The sequence below is a fragment of the Cupressus sempervirens genome, chromosome 5 (genome assembly GCF_028749045.1).
Source record: "Cupressus sempervirens isolate cs-2001-9-10 chromosome 5, ASM2874904v1, whole genome shotgun sequence".
NCBI lineage: Eukaryota > Viridiplantae > Streptophyta > Pinopsida > Cupressales > Cupressaceae > Cupressus > Cupressus sempervirens.
The window spans coordinates 551,942,558-551,966,131 of NC_143122.1; positions in this window are offsets into that span (position 1 = coordinate 551,942,558).

The following is a 23,574-nucleotide window of genomic DNA, read 5'->3' on the forward strand; positions in this document are numbered from 1 at the left end:
GGACTTCATAGGCATAGCAGGGCATGAAGAAGTATGATCTGTGAAGGTAGTGAAAAGAATTGCAGCCCAGTATCTATTGGCTTGAGTTTCTTTCAAAGGCAGTCCTTGAGGGTATACATAGTCAACAAGGGGAGTAGTGAGTTCTTTTTTTGGCAAATATGTGTTGGAAAGATTGGACAAGTTAGAAGGTGGTTGTATGTTGTAAGAAGTAGAAGTTGTGTTTGAACCATTACTAGACATGGTTTCATGAGCTTGATCCTTCTTGAGAGTATAATCTATAGTAGATGAGAGATTAGATTTTCAAATTATGTCATTGTCAAAGAGATCTTGGATCATGTTTTTCAGCTCCTCATAATGTGAAGTTTTATTTAAATTATGTCTATGATAAGCACAATAGTTACTCATAAAGGAAACTCCCGCCAAAGTGACCTTAGGTAACACAATGAGTTTCTTTTGAAGAAGTTCTTCCAAAGTTGATTCATAAGATCTTCCCAAAGGGGTGAAATCACACTTTGGTTTAGGTTCCCTAGGTTTTCCTTCAAAGATATTTCTAGATTTCTTGGGTGTTTGTGAAGTGTTCTCAGATATCTTGGATTCAAGATCACAAGAATCTGATTTTTGGTTCTCATAGGAGGAAGGAAAATTTTCTCTCAAGAAGAATTTGTTCAATGATGTTTCATATTCCTCCTTCAGTATTTGAAGTTGAGTGCTCATTGATTTGATTTTTTGCTTCATGTTTGCAATAAGTAGCTTTTCTTCCTCACTAGGAATATTGGATTTAGTACATTTGTTGTTAGCCATTTTGATGTACAATGTTTCAAGTAGTGACTGCCAATTTTAAGAACACAAGTCAAGTTGCCACAATCATAGACAATGATGAAAATTAAAAGCTTAGACAAGGACCACACTAGAACATAGTCTCAATAGGACAAGATAAGAGTGTTGTATACTAAGGCATGAATAGCCTAATTTGAAGGCTAGAACAGCCAAAGATTATGACTATCGTAACATAGGGTATTACAAGCACTAAAGAACAAGAATCAAGACAATTAAAAGATGAGACTAGTCAAAGTATGGGTCACGAATCTTTAGCTAAACAAAATGTCATTGTTTGGGATTGTTTTCAGATAGAGAAGTAGTAAACCAATGTAGGAAATAGACTTGGTATAGAGTGTAGATAAATCTAAGAAACTAACTTGATAGTTCAGACTCAAGATCTCACCCAAAGATCCTCTAAGAGGTGCATGAGAAAGTACACATGGTTGTGTGAAGACTCAGAATAGCAATTTAAACTTGTGCAAAGAGTTGCACAGAACCACACAACAACATGCTAGGACTTGCAAGAAAAATAGAATCTAGATAGCACGACAAGAATGTAAGATCTCATGTGAAGATTTGCATAAGCACACATGAAAACCTAGACAATGTTGCATGAAGAAATGGAAGGACAACAAGTATTCATGTGAAAGTTTGCAAACTATGTGCGAAAATGGAAACCAAACTGACAACTGAACTAGATTTTGAAGGGACTTTGAAGATTTTAGACAGTTCTGGATAGATTGGAGGTTTGTTTGACAGATAATAGATAGATTTCAGGGTTAATTTCTAGATTTCCAATAGCATTGGGTTTCAAACAAGATAAAGTGTTTTCAACAGAACACGAGAAGCAAGCAGTAGTTGAATATAATCCAACTAAGGGCAAAGCAACTCAAAGGGACAAGGGAGTCTTGACCTTTTGTTTTTTTTAGATAGGTTTAGACTATTTATGACTCGATAAAAAATACACTTTTATCCGTAGAAATAGAAAATGGTAGAGAAGGCAAAACCTTTTTCCCACATCTTATGCACATGTGTGTACCTCACACAGCTATGTCACCCCCTAGAGGGCACTCGTGTTTTTTGTTTATTCAAAGGACTCAATAGTATATGCTAAATGAGCACCCTTGTGGTAGGAGACAAGCATGTATACCACCTTCAAATGTCTAGTAGCATGCCTATGGTGAGTTCTACAAGAGAGATTCTTCCCCCTCCTTGTACAAAGACTATGCCTCCTTTCAAAGGTGAACTAGGTAATCTCTAGCTAAAATGTTTTTACTTGGATTCTATTCAAATTAATCTTCGATGGCTCTACAAGTAGAGTTGAGGCTAGCAACCCACACCAGCATCTAAAAGTGCACACTACTTGCTTAGCAAGCTAGGGGCTGGCGTTGACTAATGCACAGATAGAGCCTCTCCTTGACATGCGATATCAATAGTAAAGGACAGGAAATTAATCTGGCCTTGAAGTCTTTCACTCTACAAGGCTTCTTTATTAGAGTGAGTTGGAATCTCCAACAAAAGGAGTATGCTCACTTGATTCATTCCCAAAAGTTAGATCACTCCGACAGGCCCTCTAAAGGATTGACACGGACTGGTGGTCTAGATTTAAGGGTCTAAGTTTTTGATTTCCCTCAAGGGGAAAGAGCATAATCCTCTACCTTATTTCCTCACCCAAACATACAAAACAGATTAATTACCCACCTAGCTTAATCAATCCAAACTCATTCTTCCTAAAGATTTCGATTCCCTTAAAAAGGAAACCATCATCTCATCATAGAAAAGAACAAGCACTGGAGAACCACTAAGCTACTTGCCTCCCTCAAAATGTCATCTATCAGAAGTGTCTAGGTTTTTTATTCACCCTTGGTCATGACCTCCAAGTGATGAAGAGCATAATCCTCTCTTCTTTCACCTTGCACCCTAAGAAGTTCACAATCCCTAATTAATCTATGTTTTGAAAGCAAGAAAGAAGACATGTTGTTTTGTGGGTTTCAAAAATGGTTTTCGTCAAATGTATCTTCAATAATCATCCTACAAACACACAGTCAATTCATGTTTGGAGAGTTTGTATAAAGGAGTCTTCATCAAACAACCTGCAAACAACTGTTAGGCTGCAAAAAATTAGAAAAACTGAAATAAAAATGCTTCAGAGAAAATGTGTTAGTCAAACAGATGCTTAACTATGGGAAAATTAGCATTTAACTTTTTTTGTTCTTTTTTATACTCATAAAAAAGCTTAGAAAATGTCAAAATGTACGAAAAAATCAAAAGTCAAAATTTTTTTCATACCTTTTTTTTTAAATATTATTTTATCTAAAAAATTGGAAAAACTATCTTTTGTATTGCTCTTGCAAAATTTTGCGCAAAATCATGCATAGACCCGCACAAAGAAGTGCTCTGTATTGCACAAAATCATGCACAAACTCATGCAAAGAAATGATTTGTATCACTCAAAATCATACACAAGTCCACGGAAAAAAATTCCACTAACCCATGCAAGAAAATGAGGTGACGTGCAAAGACTTGCGCAATGGGGCACTTTTTTGCGCGAGAAAGTGTATAGATTCGTGCAAGACTCTTCAAATCTTCGCGTAAAAATTTGAGAATTTACATGGAATAGTATAGATAGAATGCTAAAATAATAGAAAAAAATGTAGATGAGGCTAGAGAAATTGATTTCCTTGGCCCCACGGTAGGTGTTAGAAATGTATGCGTGGAATGTGGCCTCTGTTTAACACACACACTTCAATACGGTCTTTATATGCGGATTCATTCTGGAATGAACATAAGGTTGTTCACCCAAGAAGAGTCCTGCAAGATGACCTATTGCCTTCTATCTAGGTGGATTTTCCTATTTATGCTCTCAAATTTGAGGTAGAGGCAATCAAACCATGCTAGAATGAAGGATTTTAGGATGCAATTGAATCTAAATGATGTGCAATTACTTCTATGTGAAAGATGCAAGTAATCTAATAACATATAAAACAAAGTAAGCTATATGTGTGCATATTAAAAACTATAAGATATTAAATCTAAGCAACAAAAAGCTATGATGATAGTAAGAAAATGAGTACGTAATCCAGCAAAGATTCGGTAGCAATTCAATTCAACCTCCTTAATGAGGAATTATGAGCCCCTTAAATAGAATTCCTGGAATCCATCAATGGGTGAGATCAACTCAGATCGACAGTCTTTATTGAAGCAAAGATTTAGTTAAGATGGAAACTTCCCTATGTATGTGAAGTGAATTGTTTCTGATCTGAGTGTGATGAGCAGTTAACTGAACTTGTCATGGGTGTGAGATCAAGTTAACTAGATTGATTCCAATTCGAGAGATAGTTCACTCAGAGTTTCCATTTACAATTGAAAAGTAGAATTTGGAAAGATATTTAATTTAATAAAATGAGTTATGACCTCATAAATACCTTTTCTATTTAATTAAATAATTTCATTCAATTAACTAGAATAGGCATATTTATTAAATTAAATAAATTTAATTCCTTAGTACATTAGCCTTAGGTGATAATTTAATTTAATAAAGTATAAATACTTTAGATTAAATTAAATTTAAATCAAATAGGTTCAATGCGACTAATATGAGTAAATACTAAAGGAATTAAATAATAAGTATGATGAATGCAGATTAGGGTTTTCTACATTTGACAATTAAGTCAAGTAGCGAGTAGTAGAATAAGAATTGACTAGTGAAATAGGACTTTAGAATTGATCAAAAATAGACCAAAATTGGTGATCATGGCAATGAGCCAATTTTGGGGTATTACAATAATGAGAATATTTTATATTCCTCCCCAATCTCATGATTAGTTGTGAGCATAACATCATAAAGAATACTTTCAAGTGTCCTAACCCTATGTCTAGAGGCTCAAGCATATCATCATATGTTAGATGTGGTAAAGGTGAAAATATGTTTTGATCTTATGCCTAGGGTTAGGATCGTAAAATCATAGGTTTATTTTGTAAGGAAAAAATTATTTCCTAATCTTACAATTGAAAGTTCAAGTGTAGCAGTTGGGTAAAAATGCTTATATTCAAAGTAAGACATGGTGATACACTCAAAGGGAAATCATAGAAATGTAAGTCATGTTGTAAGGGTCACCCAAAGATATGCTTTGGTCTCAAGCGTAAGTGAATAAGGTTTTTCAATTAATATAATAGGTCTCCTAAACATAAGATCCAAAGGCTAATGTAAGGGGAAAAGTATGTTTTAAAAGGTGTTTGATGCTATGACTAAGGGTTAAGTGTAACATCGTAGGGTCCATTCTAATGCTTCCAAAAGTTACAATTCAAGGTGAACATAAGATTAACAATATAATATGAAAAGTTTACAATGCTATGATGAAGGATGCTAATAGTTAAGTGTAAGTTCATGGCTAAAAGAGATTTTAATAGTTAAAGCTCTCAATTCTATAAGAAGTTGTAGAGTGTAAGATTGAAAGGTTGTAACAATTAAGTTCACAGAGTTATGATGAAGAGGAAATCTAGTGGAGCATAAGATTATAACATGAAAGGATAAAAGTGAATAAAGTGGTCTTGTAGAACATGAAAAAAGACAAGGGCGTCTAACCAATCAAAAATTTTGGCATAAAACAAGAATGCTAAACTAGTTGTAAACGTCACCAAGAGTCTGAATTCACACTCTAACTATGAATTGTGAATCCTTGTGCATGATGGCATTCAATGAAATAAATGAAGTTGATGGGGTGCACTAATACTTAAAGACATTCTCTACAAACAAAAAAAAGTACCAATTTCCAAAGCCAAAAAAGATTATTGAGCTATAGAGTGCTTGATTTTTCATATTGTTGAAATATTTCTTGAGAGTTTAAGATTTTAGAGCTTATTTATAGAGAGAAGATGTCAGAAATAAAAGGTGACAAGGCACAATCTAAAGAGGTGGAAATAGTTCAAGCATCATCTTTAAAAATAGGCAAAACAAGGAAAAGGAAGTTGAATAAGTATGCAAATGAATGGGCTTGACTCTTGCTAGGATCATCAAATGAAATTTATGAAAATGACAATAGTTTTAGTGATCCATATATCTACTGCAAAGATTTCATCTTTCCAGATAAATGGGTGTGAGTTGTCTATGTTCTTCTACACTAATAGATTCAAGAAGCCACCAACCTTAGACCCATGGAGGAGGAACTTGAAAAAGCTTATCTTTCCTGAGGTGTACATGGCATAGACTTATTTAAAGCCCTAATAAAATTATACAACCCTACAACCAAGTCTTTTCACAAGTAGGATGGGAGCATATTATGCACATTGGATCGTGCATCCTTCATTAAAGCTTTTGTACTCAAAGGGTAGATGAGTGTGGAAGTAGATATCAAGGACTTCCAAAAAAAAATTGAGAGGAATGTAAAATTTTATACTAGTAGTGTGATGATTCATCACATTCCATATGAGCTAAAATTAGTAGGAGAAATTCCTAAGAAAGTGGATAAGATGTTGCCAGTTAATAAATTCAAAAATTATATGAAAAATACTATCTATGGTCTATACAAGGTGCTTGGGACTGATGGATCATATATGGTATATGGAGGACCCTACCTTATGGCTTTGAGCATTCAAGATCCATCCACAAACATTAAATATGATTATGTGAAGTACATCATTGAGAAGATGCAAGAACTAATTGTTGTTGCTCAAAGGGGGGAATTTGGAAATTTCAAATTCCCATACTATTCATTAATTGTTGATGCATCTCATCTTCTACAAAAACATTGGCTACAAAAACATTGGCCAGTGTAATTGTGGACTCAAGTATGGAATAGGCATTATCCTTATTCTAGTTTTGTTTTGTTTTTTAATAATTTTAGCTCTGTTGTCATTGGAATGTTGGGTGGCCTACCAAATAGAATCCTTAAAATTATAAGTAGAATATTAAGGCATGCATGGTTGCAATATGATGCCAAATTAGACCATAACTAGGGGGTGCATTTTATTTCAACATGTTTCAGTTTGAGAGTCTATGCATGCCCCCAGTCCCCACACATAGTACCAAAGTATATACCTACTAGGTTGGGTATAATGGAGTTTTTATGGCTGCTCATTATGATGGATAGGGATTATTTAGGCCCTAAATTACATACATGAACATTTTTGTGTAGATGTTTCAATATTGGGGATTTTTCAATTGGAAAAGAATCAATTGATCAAATTCATGAGTATTTGAGACACTACAATCTTTCTTCTACACCATACAAAATTTATGACCCTGAAAGAGTGGTCAAAATTGCTCTGAAAGAAATTAGAAATTACACTCTCCCTAATAATCAAAATTACCTCTGGGGTATATAATTAGAAAAAGGACCCTAACTTTGATGGTTTTTTGCTCAGAGGTTTCCTATTCATTTAGGCTTGAGAAAATGTTGCAAAATGACTATCATAAAATGTCACAATTTCCATGGGATTTAGGAGAGAATGATAGAGTAAATCTAGACTCTATGGATCCAAATATAGAATTGGAAGAAGAAGAAGATCAACTTGAAGCATTTGCCTAGGTGGAAAAAGGAAGCAAGAGGCAAAAGCTTTTTCATATTCCTAAAAGGTTAAAAGAAAGGACATTAAAATGAATGCTTATCAAAAGAAATTATTTTTCTAATATGAGACAAATTTTGATACATGAGAGAGTAAAAGAAGAAGAGAGCTTTGTTGAGCTATCATTTTACATAATGCTAAATGGTAGGAATTCTTCTGAATTCCTCTCTTGAAAAGCTGATTTTGTGAATCGACTCCAAAGTTTTGGGTGATCTTGCAACCTACTTGAACACACTCAATTGAAGATAAATGTGAATGTTCATGAGGAGGCCTTTGCTGGTTCATTTTTTTATTTCAGATGGAATGAAGAATTTGCATGCTGCTTCAAAAATAACACAAAGAACTATGTTTTTGTATTTTTATATTTTTTTTTTTTTAATGAATGCAATCTAACCATGCAACTAGTATGAAATCCTATTCGAACAAGAGGTTTAATAAAGAAAATAAAAAGAACTTAAATAAAATGACATGAAATTCAAAGAAAAAAAATGTGAAATTCAAATCCTAATGGACATAAGCTACATAAAACAACATGTTTGGGAGTTAAGCTTTCGAAGAGATCGGTAGATAACTAATGAAAGTAGGAGCAGTGCTTCCTCAATTCCACTGATGTAATCATTGGTGAGAAAATTTAATGATCATATGATATTTCACTCTTCATCAAATTGCAAGGCCACAGAAAGTGCATTCATGTGAGACAGAGAGTTATGGAGGCACAATTCGATTATTTCTTCTCGAGCTCATTATGTTAGAAAAATTTGTAAATCTATAGAAAACATAAGAACTAAAAGATCACACAACCAAAAACAAAGCAATAAACCTTTGGCTCAATCACAATTCCATGAGCAAAATTCACAAAAATATGACACATTCAACCAAGAAAGACTGCACTCCAAATGAGAGCACCAAAAGCATAATTTTATTGCATAATAATGGTGGCCCCAATTGCATATTACAATGGATTATTTATAATAAATCATCTCCTCAATTTGTTTTGAGAGTGAGAGATATCTTCATGAAATAAAATGCTTTTTAAATATAACTAATTATATACAAACTAACTATCTAACTGGTGCTTAGTAGGACTCCATCCATTTTATATTCATTAATTAGATGTATGAGCCTTTACATGTTTAAAACAAAGAAATATGGGAGAAGAGAGCTCTGAGTCAAAGTGGAAGTGTTATGAAGTGCCAAAAATAGAAGTTGATCCTTCACAGGGCATTTTTAAGAGTTAAACTACCATCAGAATGTGTTTCCAATGCATGGAAAGCTCTATTTTTGGGACTGGCAATTAACTGTCGGTGAAAATTTTCTAAAAATGAAAACCTGCGAAGCTACAAAGTTGTGTACCTATGGACCTCAAAATGATCCAAAATCTCAAAATTTTACTAAGTGTCAAAATTGAAATTCTAGCATTTGGGTTTTGTTCTTCTTCATCCCAAAGCTATGTTTGGATGTTTTCCCTTGAATTTCTCTATCTTCTTAGTAATCTTAGCAACATCTAATAGATCTAAAACTTCATATTTATCTTTAACCTTTTGTCTATAATTATCTACCTCAATTCGGGTGTCAGCAAAATCCCTAAGTTTGGTATCCAATTCTAACAAGGCTTCTTCGATCATGAAGGCTTGTCAGATATCTTCATCATTAGATGCCTCCTCCAAAGTCTTCTTAAAATTCTTTACTACAACTACAACTGGCAATAACTTCTCTTGTTCCTCATCCTTAGAAATATCCAAGCATGCATCACTATAGATTTTCTCTACTTCCAAAATTTTCTCTCAGGCTTGGTCCTTGAGCCAATGAATCTCTAAGTCAATAATATCTAGCTCTTATCCTATATATACACTAATCAAAATCGATTACATTTGCCCCTTTATGGCTTGTAGAGTTTGTAGATCCTTACTCTAGGCTCGTACTTCATCCATAATACTAAAGTCCTACTCCAAAATTGCTACGATCTCATTAACATTCTCCTCTATAACATGCAGTAACTTCAAATTTCCCATAATTATCAAAACACCTTTCTCCTTAAGACTTTCCTGCCACTCCTGACAGGCTCTCAAAAACGGGGTCTAACTATACAACTCCCCCTTCTCTAAGTATGGTATTCAAAGTTTTCTTGGGGTCCTCATCATTGAGTGGACCAACTACTTCAGCTAGATATCCTTTTATGATCTCAACCTATCTTTGAAGTGTTTGGAGTTTAGCCTCATCTTGCTTCATGTTCTTGAGGACCTCTTTGACCCCCATGGTCATCATTAGTTGGGCTAAATCCTATGTAGGTCTTCACAACATAACCTCCTTCAATTTTTAATCCTCAAGACCAAGGCCTTCCTTATCTGTGTCTTCAGGAGGGATAGCCACTTGTGCAAACAATTCCTAGCTCTATGTGTTGGTGAAAAATGCCAATGGCATTTCCTCACATGATGGAGACTCTGGTTTATTCAAAATCTCTACAATGTCACAAATGTCTTCCTCTAAAGCACAGAATTGAGGCTTAGTACTCCTCATTATTTCCTGCTAGATCCATCTAGGGATGCATTCTACTTAGACCTTGGCTCTTGATGATGAAGGGGTATGTTCTACAACTTCCTTCCCTTTGTCACTCCTACTTAGAGTTGTCTCATATTGGGAGGGCTCTTCTTTTGTAGCCTCAGTCTCAGTAGACCATGCAGCTTGAACCTCAGTGTCTTGAGAAGGTGTTTGAGAATATTCTATGATTTGTCCCTCCTACAACACTTCATTGATTGCTATTTGTTCTAGTCCCTCCTCCTGTGATGGTTCCTTCTGAACCTATTCTCCTTCTAAACTCTAAGGTGGAGGAGTAACCAAGCCACTATCTACCACCATAACTTGTGATGGAGGTGGGTGAGTAAGATTGGGACCCTATGTATCTAGTGGCATCTACGTCCAATATTTTTGTTGAGGTCCACCTGTAGGGGTGTCTCTGATCTTATCCCCAATCAACTCCATACCCATGGGCATAAAGTTAAAATTTGACATTGAAAAAATGTCATTGCCCTCTCTACTCTAACTCATCCACCCACTGTTGTACTTCATCTTCTGAGAAAGAGAGTTCTAAGGGTTCTGCTTGGGTGGATGGTGAGGTACCTGTGGCACCCTTTCTCCTTTGTAATTTTGTGGCTCTTGCTAGATGAGTTATTTCCTATAGGGGCATTTGTTCCTCTTTTCATTCTAATTCTTCCTCCTCCTCCTTTTCATCCCCTTCAAGAATAGATGGAGAAGGCACCAATCTTCTATTGATCCTTTGCCTCTTTTTCAACCAAATCTTAATCCTCTTCTTTTTCTTCTATGGAATCTCTCCCTCTTAGTTGGCTAGACACAATGGGAGGCAATTAAGGTTCATCCTGGCCTTGAGTAGATCTAGTATCTTTGGACATTTGTGCACTCTCTTCTTGCTGCTATGGAGGTGCCTGTTCTTCAGCCTATTCTATCTGAATTCTTTGAGGGGAGGTCCTCTTCCTTTTGTTCTTTCCCTTCCTCTCTAGAGGGTGGTAGTATCCAACTGGGCAATCAAGCTAGTATATTGTGTCTGGCCTAATAGGAGACTGGGCCACAAAGGTAGGAATTTTTACTTTCTCCCCTCTAGCTCTTTTTGGGTGGGCATGTGCATGGAAGATTACTGTATCAGGTATTGGATCAAGCAAAAAAGGTTTCTTGATCCAATCCTTCATCATTTAGATGACATGCCTTGCTCGATGATTAATATCACCGACCTCCTCCTTGTTAACCTCAACATTCATAATGGGCCTTTTACCAATTTTTTCTAAGTTGAACAAGGGGTCCAATAACTCCTTAGAATCTTATTGTCTTATCTCCTCTGGGATGTTGAACTGGAGAGCCTTCTTTTCTAGATACAAAGTCATCTTACAATAGTCCCTTATGCAGACATTGTAGTCATTTCTTGCATTCATCCAGTGATCCTCAACAACATCCTCGTGATGGAATTCCTTTCCTACCAGACTCTCTACTTTCCCAATATTATCAAAATAAGGCTAGGGAGAGTTTTATTCTTTAAGGAGATAATTCTCCCACTCCCACTTGCAGGACAGAATATCTTTCTTCCACTTCACTTGGTATGGTCCAATGACTAAGGGCCATGCCCAGCAAGGTCTCTATTGTCTCTTTATCTTCTCATAGGCCAACTCAATTTGTTAGGAAATCTCCAATAGCACCAATTTTTTACTAAGATATCTAGGGAGCTTCTTAGGATTGATGGAGGCACTAGCTACTCACAAATATGTGAACATTTTGAATGTATAAAGTAGGCTCCAAGAACTGTAATCTATGCTTTGGCTTCATCAGATAACCTCTTCCCATAATCTCCCTCAATGAATTATATGATCACAAAAATGAACACATCATTCACAATTCTATACTCCTTGCTCTATGTTGAGAGCTTCTTCTTTACCAGTTGAGGGTAGACTATGTATGGCCAAGTATTAGGATCCTGCATACTACATCTTCTATACAAATCAGGGTAGTTTTTCGCCCTTGCTACAAGCAAGTATACCATGTAAGAAATCATATAAAAATTCTTCTTTTCCTTCATTTTCCTCAATTTCTCACAAAATGTTTCACTTAGTGTGGTGGCCCAGTCTAATGGTATCTTTTCTACTCTGATGGTCTTAGTAAAGTTGACTATAAAAGTGTTGAGGTGGCCTACTGCGAGTAGGCGATGACTCTGCTCAAGAGAATAATAGAGTATCCAATGTCCTCCTTCATATATCCCTAATTCATGTCTACTTTTCCTATTATCCTTCCCCAAGGAGGCTTCTCAATGAGGTAAGAGGATTGTATGATGTCAATTGCCTCCTATTGGTGCTCCCTAGACCATCTCTTAACTACTTCATATGAGAGCCTAATGAATTGATCTGCTCTTGGGAGATGGAAGACCCTCTCAATGTTGTGGAGTCATAGATCCAACACAACCTCTCTAGTGATGCTCTTGACTAACATTTCTTTAGGAACAAAATGTTGTGCCAAGGCCATGATTAGTTCTAATGACTGCACTGATATGGGATGCGAAGCTATGCTCACCAACCTGGAATGAATCAGTGAAGGTATGAAATCTGAACTCTTGGTTGGTTTGTTATAAATTATAAGGAATTCTCCTAGATCTATGTGCCCTAAATAAATATCCCTAATATTATTTTGGTCATCATGAAATCTTGATTTGGATGGTACACTTTGGAATTTGAAAACTACAGGTTTGGGTGCCATTCCAAATGTGGAATTTAATCTCCTGTACGTCATGAGAAAAAAAAATTATCACTTGTCAGTAACTAAAATGAAAAAGTATTATTTTATTTTAAAATGGCATAAAAGAAAAGAAATGCAAAAAAAATGCATCTTTTGGAAGCATGGATGTGTGTGTAGAAGTTGAGAGTGGGAGAGCACAATGCATCAGAGCCATGTGTAGTGGGTAAGTGCAAGAGGTGCATGTGTTCAAAATGTGCAACGCAATGTCATGAGGGGTGTACAGTGACATATTACAATGGGCATGTGGAAATATGTTAGGGGTGTGAGGCACCAATTTTTTTGTGAGTGTGAGGCGCCATGTTTCTCCCGTGGACACGCAACGCACAGATTTGAGAGTGGGCATGCATGGATGTGGTTTATTATCAGTGTGTGTAGATGTACCAAGGAGATTACATATGGCACCATTTCCAATGAGGCACATGTGGTATTGAAGCTAAAAGTGGTCAAACGTCGCTAGTTTGTGGGGGTGCGCAAAGGCAAAAGGGCAATGGCCGCGTACATGCAACAGCAAAAGGGTCACACAAGGGCAAAAGGGCTGCATTGTAGATGGTGACAAAAGGGTCATGTTGTGCACTACGCTAGTTTATGGGGGTGCATGGAGGCCAAAGGGCCACGTTGCATACGACATCTAACTAAGTGTTAGATGCACCTTGAGTACGCGGTGATAGACTCCAAATGCAATGTGAGAATGATGAAGTGTTGAATTGGGGGAAGGAGTTTTATAACCCCCCCCCCCCCCCCACTCACCTCTAGCCCTACACAGGTGCACGGTGCACACCTCTCGTGTACGCACATGTGATTTTTATTTTATTTTTTTAATTTTAATAATTTTTATACTTTTTTTTTTGTCTTTTTTGTCTTTTTTGAATTTTTTCAATTTTTTGTGTTTTTAAGATTTTTTGCTCTAATCTCGAACTGTGAGTTCGAGAGTCCAAAAAGAGTAAGGGGTCCCCATTCCTAGTAAGGAATGGGGTGTGCATTGTGAGACCACAACAAATAGCCCTAAGAAAAGGAAGAAATGACCCAAGCATTTCTTCATCAGCAAACATTCTTCGAATTTATGTCAAACACAAACTAAAATTTGAATACCTCAAGCATATTTCAAATGAATTTGCAATCAAAATCCTAGAATTTGAAACCTTCAAGCTTAGTGTGTGATTCATATAATCATTCCCTTTGACATCTCAAGATGCAACCTATCAAATTTTTCTGCCAACTCAGAAAAAATCTTCCACTCCTGTCTCATTCATTCAGAATCTCCATGAAGGTTATTCATCGATCATTTGCTTGACCAAATGAGAGAATCAGTTCAAGGGCTCTTGTAGGGGTGCCACATTCTTTTAGCTTTCTAGCAATTTTCAATAATTTCTCCATGCAGTTTTGATAAAGCAATGTTTTGGATACAAGATACTTTGCTTTGATAACATATCCTTTTGCCATTTCAGATCTTTTGAATCCTTCAATCTTAACACCATATTTTTCTTTCTTTATTTTTTTCTTTTGTATCCTGACTACACTTAGACTGTGTAGTCAAGACATCGGTGTCCTTTCTTGGATTACATCTCTTGTGGACATCCCTTGCATTCCTCTTTTAGAAATTTTTAGAAAACTCTCATGCCAAACAATGATCTTAGAAACCTTTCAAGAAGACCCTTCTTGTTTGAACCATTTGGAGTTTTGATCATCCTTCATCATCTTTGACTTCAATTTGACAAAACCTAAAACAATCAACTTTTAGATTTTCAAAGTGTTGAGAACTTGTTGGTCTAGACTTTTGATTTCTAGACTAAAAATCCCCTATTTCTACAAGGAATGTTCATTGCATTGGTATAAGACACACAATCATCCAAATGTTTTGACAAAGAAATACCTCTTCCTAAAATTGGAACCAAAGAGTGGTTAGTAAAATCTTGAGAAAAAAATCTCAAGTGCACCTTATCCCCTAGAATTTGACACAACTTTGAAATGAAAACATACAATTAAAAACAAACACGCAACATGAAAGAAAACACACTTGCGAAAATAAACACACTTGCAAGAATAAAAATCTTATCTAAATGTAGAAATAAAAGCTAACTAATTTTTTTGTCTTTTAGGCTTCAAAATAATTCTTTAGAAACTACCCATTTATAGGCAAGGGAAGAAATTCCCCCTATAAGGAACTGAGCCTAAAAGTGTTTTCTCTGAGAATTTCTATGATCTAATAAGGGCCTATCCACAAGTGTTGAAACTTGATATGGCTACCTGGCTTTTCTTATAAATTATCCCAGAGTAGAACAAGGTCAAAAATCCTGAATGATTTAATTGTGGCTCTCTTGTTGAACCATCTTTTCACAATAGCTTGATGTTTAGCCATGTGCTCCAATGCAATTGTGCATTTCTCATCCATCTCTAAAAGATTCAACAATCTGATTTGTACTTTGTCAGCATCTTCAATGTATCCACTCATGAATTTCAAAATGAGAATCATGAGGTTAAGTGGGAACATTGGTTCTTATCCATAGACAAGCAAATATGGAGAAGCCCCAAAAGAATTTTTGACTCTCACTTGGTCTGTCCAGAGGGTATATTTGAGTTGTGTATGCCAATCCCTAGGATTCTCTATCAACAATCATCTTATTACTATGATCAAGTTCTTGTCTATAGATTCTGCTACCCCATTTCCTTGTGGGTAATAATTTGAAGAGAAATTTATAATGACTTTATTTTCAAATGCCCACTGAGTCAAGAATGCAGTTGCAAAAGTAGACCCATTATCGCATACCAAGGTGAAGGGCATTCTGAATCTAGTAACAATGTGTTCTTTCAAAAAGTCTATTACCACCTTAGTAGTGCAATTTATGAATGTTTCTACTTTCTTCCATCATGTACAATAGTTTGTAGCTATGAGAATAAATATGTGTCTAATTGATGATGGTGGATTGGCTGGACCAATAAAGTCTAGCCCCCACATTGCGAAGGGGTGCACCTTGTACACTAGTTGTAATGGCATTTTTTGAGTTCCTTTCTCTATTGGCACTGGTTTGATAGATATGGCAAGAGCGTACATGCTCAAAAGTGTCTTTGAATATTGAGGGCCAAAAATAACCTAACCTTAGAGTCATGTAAGCCATTGCTTCTACTGAACCATGTCTTGTACCATACTTGTCATGAATATGTTCTGAGACTTCATTTGCTTCATCACGGCCTAAGCATTTCAAATAAATCCCTTCATAGTTCCTTTTATATAACTTGTTATGAAATAGCATGTAGGATTCACACTTCATTTTAAGTAGAAGATAATAAACAATGTTTTGATACCAAACATATGTCACCACGCCTTCACCAATATTGACTTAAGATATAATATTTTTATTCTGATCATCCTCATTTGTTTCACTATCAAACTTGAACTCCTTTTCATCTCTATCTTGGTTATGAGCTATCATTGTTGACAACCCTTGACCTCTTACTAATCTCATAGGCTGAATTTTGAGATCAAATTCTTGAAGTATGGCCATCCACTTACCTCTCCTTTCACCAAGTTCATTTTGCATCAAAAGTGTCTTTACTGCTAGATCGGGTACAATTGCATACACCTTACTTCTAGGTATGTAATGACAAAACTTCTTCACTGCCTTGATTAACACAAAGGATTGTTTATCAAGGTTTGAATAATTCAACTCTACATTATTTAGGGGGAAACTCATAAAAGCAATTGGTCTTTCATCCTCCTTTTCCTTCTTCTGTGTCAGGATTCCTGCACAAGAGTGTTCTAAAGCAAAGGAATAAATCTTAAAAGGTAACTCGTAATCAGGACTCATCAAAATTGAAGCTATGGAAATGGCCACTTTGATATCTTCAAATGATTTCTTTATCTCTAGAACCCATTCCATTTTAGCCCCCCTTTGATTAAATTATTAATGGGAAGAATGATTTATGCAAATCCACTTATGAATTTTTGCACAAAATTTATCTTCCCAAAGAAAGACTTGAGTTCTTTTCGACTATGGGGAGGTGACAACTTTAGAATAGCTTTAATTCTATCAGGATCGATGGAGATCCCAGCCTCAAAAATGATATGTTCCAGGAGCTTTCCTTTAGTGACCCCAAATGAACATTTCTTGGGATTGAGGCATATGCCATACCTACGACATCTATTGAATACCTGTCTTAAATCAACAATGTGGGTGCTTCGATCTTTTGAAAAGATAGTTAAATCATCCATATAGATGACTATACACTTATTTACCAATCCCTTAAAAGCTTCATCCATGGCTCGCTGAAATGTAGCTCCTGCATTAATCAGTCTAAAAGGAATTCTCCTCTAGGCAAAAGTTCCCCATTTAGTTGTGAAAGTTGTTTCTAGTCGATCTTCTTCTTCAACCATCACCTGATTATATCCTCAATATCCATCTAGGAAAGACATCATTTTTGAACCATTTACAATTTGTAGAACCTCATCAAGTTAGGGTAGAGGATAATTGTCCTTTTGAGATGCCAAGTTCAAGTTATGAAAATCAACACAAAGATGAATCTCTCTAGTCTTCTTATGCACAGGAACCAAGTTAGCCACCCATGTAGAATGGCGAATGGGAAATATAATCTTTGCATCTAGCAATTTCTTGACTTCCTTCATTATTAGGGGCTTGAGGATGGGATTAATAGGCCTTTGTCTTTGTTGAAAAGGCTTAGCATCTAGTTTCAATGGGATTTCATGAGTTATAATCTCAGGGTCATATGTCTTTAGCTCTTCATAGCTCCAAGCAATGACATTTTTATACTCAATAAGCAACTTAAGCATTTCTTCCCTTTCTTGTGCATTGCATGCTTTCCCTATTCAGACCATCCTCAACTCTTCTTCAATTCCTAAGTTGTATTCATCACACTCCTTGATACCATTTTCTTAGATCATTCTTTTATTAAGTGTTGATTCATCATGATCAAAAATGCGTTCTAACTCAGCCATCCCCTTGGGAATAGTATTAGTCTTTAAATTCAAGATTCCATTTTTATCTTCAAGTTCATCATCCTCAGGCTTGTCATCTAGATTGTCATCAATTTATTGTCCTTTAAAGTGACCATTGCACATGATAAATTCAAGTATGTGTTGATCATCCTGAAAGACTTGAAAGTTTGTAATATTGTCCAGAATAGATGGGGCAGCAACCAACTTTGCTGAAAATCTTTTCAACTTTGTTCTTTCAACTGGCTATAATGCACTTGCTAAAATAGTAAGAGTATCTGCCACCATGTTCTTCCTACTTGGAATGGACCTTATGTTTAAAGCTTTAAAATCATCTAGTAAATCCCATACTCTCTTCCTATAGAAAGTAGCCTTTTATCGTTGCAAGAGTATAGTGATTTTACTTGCTGAATAACCAACTAAGAATCTCCTTTGATTATGAGAGTTTTAACTCCTTTCTTGAGTGTAAAGAGAAGTCCTCAGGTCAACACTTCATATTTTGTAACATTGTTAGTACATCTAAACTATAATTGATATGTTGCATAAAAGGACTTACCTTTTGGATTAACCAATTCTATACCTACCCTAGCCCCTAATTTGCATCTAGAACCATCAAAGAAAAGTGTCCAAATTGGATCTTCTTTGGGCCTTTTAACCTTGTGTTTGTTCATTCTTAACTTCTCTTTCACCTAAGAGTTAAAATATTATTTCTTGGGAACCCATTGCAACTTCTCGTGGGGTGGACTTGATGATTCCCCATTGTAACAAGTTGTTAGAGGAAATGTATGCTTTTTTTGTTTGTGTTGAATTTCCTCTATCAATTCTTTAATTTCATTTGTTTTGGGTTCAGGATGAACAACAACCGAAGTCCACCCTTGGCCTTTCATGTACCATCTTCTTCTCTGAATCTTGATCATCCTTGAGGGAGGAGAAGACAAACCTCCACCATCAGAAGAGGTATCACTATATGATAAATTTAGATCTTTAATTTATTCTTTGATCTACCCTGCTAACTCAATTGAGTTTATATTACTTTGATCTCTCATGGGTCCATTTTTTAGAATTCGATTGTCTTTTCTTTACATCATATGTGTTAACACCTTTGTGACTACTTCTTGGCATGACGAGCATTCAAATTCAGAGTAGCTAACTTTGTGTAATCGACAAAATCCTAGGAGGAGTAAGATACTAGGATCAGCTTCTTCTCCCAAGCATTGCAAATTAGTTACCATGTTGTCTATGAATTGTGTCACGATCTCATCCTTTAGGATTGATATCTTGAGTTCTTTATCCTAATCTTGGGATGCTTTGATTGTTATAGTGTTGAATATCATCACCTTGTATGATCCCAAATCTTATTGTAAGAATGCTACCTCATTCAGGGCATTGTAATCTATAATCATCATTTTTAATTTGAGTTCGGCATCTATCTTGATTTGATTGTTCAATCCTTTTCGTGGTAACCATAGTTGAGTGAAATCTGTAGAGAACCATCCTCTTAGGCATTTTGTCCATTCTCTACTTAGGAGCAACCCATAAATTTTTGGAATACCCACCACATGTATATCAATGACATCTTGAATCTGGGGATCGACTTTCAACTATATTCAAACATCTTTCAACACGTCGATGACTTTCAGTGAATTTTTTTGTCCAACTATATCACTATTTGGTTGGAAGGTTGAGGACTTACCCCTAACTTTTGTGCTATTGATAGTGGCATGGCATTACATGAGGCTCCTAAATCAGTCAAGCAATTGTGGAGATTCTTTCCAAATATCTTGATGTTGAGCAGAAATGAGGGTACTTCAACCTTGTCTTTAAACATAGTGGGCATTGCTTCTGCTACATTGACTTGTTGAGACACTGTCTTTTGAGGGATAGTATTCATATTGTGGGATACCTTTGTATGATCTAGAGTCTTCATGAGCACTTCTCACTGTTGTGGAAAATTTTGCAGCATGTCAAACATGGACATATTTACTTTGGTTCATTTCAAGTCTTTGATAGCACTATACTTTTCAGTAGACCAAGTAGGATTTTTCAATATTGTTGGTACATTCACTTGATTATGATTCTGTTGTCCTCCATATGGTGGCCTAACTGGTGTTGGATTGTTACTCACTCTCGAATTGAGAGGAGTTGGTTGTAAAGCTAGAGGAATTCCATCCTTCAAAGGTTCCTTTCTATTTCTCAAATTATATGTATTTCGATTATCATTGTGAAAAGAAAACATCTCATCATGCTGAAGATCAAGTTCCTGACTAAATGGAAGAGAGAACTCTTTACTGGAGGGTTGTTCTACCTGCACATTTTGTGTATAATCATAGGATTCTAGTAGCATGGCATTGACTTGTATAAGAGGAGCACTATCATTCACTTGTGAATTTTGAGCCATCTCTTGATTCCCATTGTAATACAAACCATCATTATTGGGTGCATTCTGACCATCGTCATACTGATTGATATTTGCATACTAAAAATTGTTACTATTTTTGTCGATAGGAATGCTTCCATTATTTGGTCGAGTGTTCCATTATCGGTTATGTCTTTAGAATTCATTATTATGATTAGGAGGATTGGAGTTGTTCCCCCCATTGTTGTTTCCTACATTATTTTTGTTGTTCCCATTGAAGTTCCTATTATAATTTTGACCATAATTGTTCTTATAGGGACCAATATTGTTTCTTTGGAAGTTGTAGTTCTATCCTTGAGACAACCTAAAATGAGTCAGTTCATTGTTCATTTGAGATGGTCTTTTTCATCTAACCAAATTCGAACACAAAACCATTGTCTGCTTCAGCAGGTGTTGCTGCCTTTTTTCTCAAAGAAAGCAGCTTTCAAAGGTTCAAACCTTGGGTACATTAGAGTGGGATTTTGTAGAGTGGGTGCCTATTGTAATGTAACTAGATTCATAGGTATGAACTAACAAGGCATCATGGGTACTCCAGCAAGGTATGTTGGCATCATTGTGATAGCTAGAGCTAGAAGCATTAACCCTCCTCTATTTGGATTAGCTTTCTTAGTGAAGGTAATTGCCTCCATGAAGACTTTATCCAATGTGTCAAAGATTTTTGCAAGAAGTCTTCTCAAAAAAATTGTAGTAAGATGGTCCATAGCATTCAGATAAATTTGAATAGCCGCTTCAACTGGTATAGTGTATGGTGTCTCTAGCTTGTGATATGCCATATGAAAGATGTGGTTGAAGTGAGAAACCATCTCAACTGGGTCCCTTTTCATTGATATGAATTGTTGATGTATCATAGTTGGGTTGATGAATGTTTTAAATTATTCCAAGAACAATTTTTTGAAAGTATTCCAATCTTTGATGCATCCAGGTGGAAAATTAACAACCAATTGAAGGCAATTTCCCCCCAACGAGTAGGGGAATAAATAAAGAACCACATCTTCATTATCAACCTACTCGCAGTTGCAAATTTCATTAAATACCTTAACATGATCTTCGGTAGTTCATCTCTCACCATAGATGAATCTTGGGTAAAACTTCTTAGGATTCTTAGGGAGGTCATGGAGTGCACCTCAAGTTTTTTCATGAGTCTACGACATTTGCGAAAAAGGCCATTGGAGGGTTTGGTGCACCTAATGGTGGTTGTTGAGGTGTAGCTATTGGAATATGTGGTAGTCCACCAGGGTTTGGAGTGGAAGTGGAGTTGAAGAAGATGATGAAAGTTCGAATGGAAGTGGTTGAACTCAAGGTATTACCTTGTTACTATGTGGTTTGTGGAAGTGAGTAAGCTGGAGAAACTCGTGTGCACTTGGCATAGATCTTAATGCTCACTGAAATGGAGATTTTGGATCAATATCCTCCAATTTGCATCAATTCTGGAAAAAGTGCACCTCTATAGAAGTACACTTTCTCACCTCTCTAATTTTTGCTCACCACCAAGTTTTGTGCTCTTGTGCACCTACATAGCTATGGATCTGCATACCTACAAAGCTGCAGAGCTATGCACTTGCACACCTAAATTTCTCAAAAACTCAAAAAAAAATTCTAAACTTGTAAAAACTGCAAATTCTTGCAAAAAGTGCAGAATTAGGAAACTTTGGAAAATTTTACACGTTTCTCCAAGATCTAGAAGTGTGGCCCTCCTTCTAGCACCACTTCTGTTGAGCTATCATTCTACACGATGCTAAACAGCAAGAATTCTTGTGAATACCTCTCTTGAAAAGCTAATTTTGTGAACTGATTCCAAGGGTCCAGATGATATTGTGACCTACTGGAACCCACTCAGTTGAAGATAAATGTGAATGTTCACAAGGAGGCCTTTGCTGGTTCATTTTTTATTCTGGATGGAATGAAGAATTTGCAGGCTGCTTCAAAAATAATGCACAAAGAACTATGTTTTTGTATTTTTATGTTTTTTTTTTATGAATGCAATCTAACCATGCAACTAGTATGAAATCCTATTCTAACAAGGGGTTGATAAAGAAAATAACAAGAACTTAAAGAAAATAACATGAAATTCAAAGCAAAAAAATGTGAAATTGAAATCCTAATGGACATAAGCTACAAAAAACAATATGTCTACGAGTTAAGCTTTCAAAGAGATTGGTGGGTAACCAATGAAAGTAGGAGCAGAACTTCCTCAATTCCACTGATGCAATCATCGGTGAGAAACTCTTATGATCATATGATATTTCACTCTTCATCAAATTGCAAGGCCAGAGAAAGTGCCCTCATGCAAGACAGAGAGTTATGCAGGCATAATTCGATTATTTCTTCTCAAGCTCATTATATCAGCAGAATTTGTAAATCTGTAGCAAACACTAGAACTAAAAGATTGCACAACCAAAAAAAAAGAAATAAACCTTTGGCTCAATCACAACTCCATGAACAAAATTCACAAAAATATGACACATTCAGGAAAGAATGACTACACTCCAAATGCGAGCACCAAAAGCATAATTTTATTGCATAATAATGGCAGCCCCAATTACATATTACAATGGAGTATTTATAAGAAATCATCTCCTCAATTTGTGTTGAGAGTGAGAGATATCTTCATGCAATAAAATATTTTTTAAACATTAAAAGAAACTAATTATATACAAACTAACTATCTAATTGGTACTTAGTAGGACACCATCCATTTTATATTCATTAATTGGATGCATGAGCCTTTACATGTTTAAAACAAAGAAATATGAGAGAAGAGAGCTCCAAGTCAAAGTGGAAGTGTCAGGAAGTGCCAAAAATAGAATTTGATCCTTCACAGGGCATTTGTAAGAATTAAACTCCCCTCAGAATGCATTTTTGATGCATGGAAAGCTCTATTTTTAGAACTAGCAATTAATTGTCAACAAAAATTTTCTTAAAATGCACACCTGTGTACCTATAGAGCTACACACCTCAAAATGATCCAAATCTCAAAATTTTACAGAGTGTCAAAATTGAAATTTTGGCATCTGGGTTTTGTTCTTCTTCATCCCAAAGCTATGTTTAGATGTTTGCCCTTGAATTTCTCTATCGTCTTAGTAAACTTAGCTACATCTGGTAGATCTAAAGCTTCATATTTATCTTTGAACTTTTTTCTATAAATATCTACCTTAATTTAGGTGTCAGCAAAATCCCTGAGCTTGGTATCCAATTCTAACAGGGCTTGTTTTGTCTTAAAGGCTTGCCAAATATCTTCATCACTAGATGCCTCCTCCAAAGTCTTCTTAAAATTCTTTAATACTACCTCAACCGACAATAATTTCTCTCATTCCTCATCCTCAAAAATATCCAAGCATGCATCACTATAGAGTTTCTCTACTTCCAAAATTTGCTCTCAGGCTTGGTCCTTGAGCCGATGAATCTCCTCATGTAATGTTCCCATTACCTTATTGCTATCCGCTATCTTTTCTATCCAGTCATCAATCATATCTAGCTCTTCTCTTGTATATACATCAATCAAAATCTGGTACCTTTTCCCCTTTATGACTTGTAGAGTTTG